Source organism: Euphorbia lathyris, chromosome 6, assembly GCF_963576675.1.
Source record: "Euphorbia lathyris chromosome 6, ddEupLath1.1, whole genome shotgun sequence".
Classification (NCBI taxonomy): domain Eukaryota; kingdom Viridiplantae; phylum Streptophyta; class Magnoliopsida; order Malpighiales; family Euphorbiaceae; genus Euphorbia; species Euphorbia lathyris.
In genome coordinates, this window is record NC_088915.1 from 78,158,892 (window position 1) to 78,161,955 (window position 3,064).

At 33.6% G+C, this 3,064-nt stretch overlaps 1 long non-coding RNA gene across 5 annotated transcripts; it reads right to left on the reverse strand.

Annotated features, from left to right (window-relative positions):
- Positions 1-325: 325 nt before the first annotated feature.
- Positions 326-2,339, reverse strand: LOC136232147 (uncharacterized). 5 transcript variants are annotated; one of them, XR_010690325.1, is made up of 4 exons: positions 2,039-2,339; positions 1,757-1,945; positions 711-771; positions 326-617 (listed from the first exon to the last, which is right to left on the reverse strand). It is a non-coding gene; the product is annotated as an uncharacterized lncRNA (long non-coding RNA). The 5 variants fall into 5 exon arrangements; XR_010690324.1 differs by having other exon boundaries at positions 326-636; XR_010690327.1 differs by having other exon boundaries at positions 711-1,061.
- Positions 2,340-3,064: the final 725 nt, after the last annotated feature.

Below are 3,064 nucleotides of genomic sequence, written 5' to 3' on the forward strand. Positions count from 1 at the left end.
TAATGATAGGAAAAACCATCATTAGAAGTCCAATTCCACTCATTAAATGTTTTTAATGAGCGGAATTTTCCCCTTGAGGAAGCCCTTCTTACTAAAAGTATTAATGAGCGGAATCAATCCGCTCATTATTAACTTATAATGAGTGGACATTTACTCTCACTAGAAACTATGTATAATGATTAAATCTACCTTCATTAGAAGTATTTTTAATGATACAAAATACACTCATTAGAAATATTTATAATAATTGAAAATACGCTCATTAAAAATATTTATAATGATTAAAATTTATATTAATAAAAAGATTTATATTGTTTTGGATTGAAGAGAGCTATTCTAAATCGAATCAAATCACAAATCCAATCTAAATCGAATTCAATCCCATTTTCATTTCCAGTTTAAGGAAAAAATAACAAATTTAATGAATCTGACGCAAGTAATTTATAATTTAGTGACAACTCTATAAATCTCTCTGAGTTGAACAATTCTATAATCTCTCTATGTTGAGCAAGTGGAGCTGGACCAAGGCGGCAGATCAGCATCACCATGAAGATCGGTGGTCAATCACTCTACACCCAAGAGATGAATTCACTGCAATATGACCATATCATCATAACCTGTTTCCAATTCCCCAAACTTCAGAGTACAATTAGAATTTTGAAGATATGATTTACTTCATAACAAGAAAACAAAAAGTCAATTCAACATACCTTATCGGGAGTTGTCCCCAAGTAATACTTGTTTGATAGCTTATCAGGAGTGGAAGTGAAACTGCAGAAGCTACATTTCTGTAAATGCTGAGCACAAATATAACACAAAGGGAAGTAATAGATTGAGCAACATGTTTTATAGAAAATTTAAGGCTGGTGATTCTGCTCCTGAGGAACTTGGAACAGCAACTCATGTCCAAGGTGAATTCATGCCAATTGGACATGAGAAGCCATCTGTGGAGTTTGTTAAGGTCATAGAAGAGATGAAATCATTCAAGGAATACGACAAGCTGCGTTTAGAGAGGACAAATGCAAGCCATGTTGATGTGAGGGTGAAGAGGGCAGCAGAGGCTGAGAAAGAGGAAAAGAAGTATGGATAAGGGCACGTTAAATTAAGAACAGGTATCAGGGTTGGCATTCCTGAAACTTTTGCTTGATTTCGATCACTAGAATTTCACAATACATTATTATTATCATCTTATATTGTGGGTTGATATTTGAGCATTTGATGTTTTAAAAAAAACATGAAACGAATTGAGAGCTGCTCTTGAAAAAGTTACTGATAGGACGGATCAGATCATAGCCAGCGTTTAAAGAAAATTAGCAAAAAAACATTAACAATAGTTCCAGTCCATATGCTCTGTTATTGTAGTAAGACCACTAGGTAAGAGTTTTCAGCCAAGACCCATGGATAACCAGCCATTAAAGTAGAGTTGAGTCTATCACAAACTTCTCAAATGAAGTAAAAATTTGCTAATAATAACTATTAACTAATTATTTTTTCAAATTCATCCAAGTAACCCATATTAATTTAATAAAACCAAAGCAAAACTTCAAATCTATAAGTTACTGTTACTTTCTAATAACTAGCCAAACACATAGGAGATAACAATAAAGAACAGAGAAAAATGTGTATAATAGATCCCAACATTCATCTAAGGAACACCCAAAAAGGGAAGTTCTGAACTTCCACACAAACTGAGATCCACCCCAAATGGGTATAGATCTTGTAATTTGTACCATTAAGAGAGAAAAAGAAACATTACCTAGTAGTCATGAAGAGTATATGAAGGCCACAGCAGCTGGTCAGTGAGCCCACGATATTGAACAGGGGCTAGAGGAAATAGGAAAACCCCAACAACTTCTCCAAGGGATTTGGACTTGTCTTCTTAAGACGACGATGGCTATGGACTTGGAGCTTTCAGGCACTCACTGGGAGGAGTTGATTTCACAACCTTCAAGTCAATTACGACAAATTAATTATAAACACTTTTAAAAAGGAATAAAACCCTAAACCCTAAAGGCAAGTCTTCTTCGTTTCTGTTCACCTGAAAAAACCAGTAAAAGTCAGCTTGAAGCTTCTTTTGAAGAAGGAAGAATGAAATTTCTGCTTGAAGTTGCTCAGTCGCCCCAAGACTTCGAAGAAGGAGATCCGATTCGCAAAACTCAAGACATCACCTTAATGAAGTTTCGAGTTCAATGAAGCTTGGTTAGGGTTTCTAGAGAGAAAGATAGGTTTCTGAGTTAGGGATTGTGAAATGGATAGATGGGATTGAGGGATTTTGTTCATGTTTGTTTAATTGCTGCGATTAAGGGTTTTTTCTTCTTAATGTTAAAATTTTGCTCTGTTTTTCTGGGGGGAAATGAAAATGATTGGAGGGAACCGTAAAAAAATGGCTCTAAAGCAGTGTTTTGAAAACCGGACCGGCCGGTCGAACCGGTCGAACCGCGAACAAGTCAAGTGTCCGGTCCGGTTTTAGCTATACAGGTTCAACTATATTAAATCGCATTAAACCGGGGTTGAACTATGAACCGGTGTTGAACCAGTGAACCGAATTGACCCTGGTTTTTTGCCATTTTTTAAAAAACATATTGAATTAAGGAAAAAATTTAAAAATTAGGTAGAGAACAATCTCTTTAATAATTGGTATTAATTAATTTAATTTTAATCTTAATATTGTGTTAAACTATGGGTTTGATTTTAGATGTGTGAATTTTTAATTAATGTGTTAAATTAAGGATTGGTTACCGATATATAAATTTTTACATTATCTGTATGAATTTTTAATTTTTAATTAATATGTTAACTTAAGAATTGTTTATTATATGTATGAAATTTTTAATTTTATGTTCAATGAAACATCATTTTATTTTTTATATATATATTTATTTATTTTTTTATCCAATTGAACCATTCCGGTTGAACCGGTTGAACCTATTAAACCTTGAACCAGTTGTCTCACCGGTTTAACATCCGATCCGGTTTTCAAAACATTGCTCTAAAGTGAAATGAATAATGGCCAATTTTTTTGTTTTTGTATTAATGAGTGGAGTCTTAGTGAATTAAAGAAAAA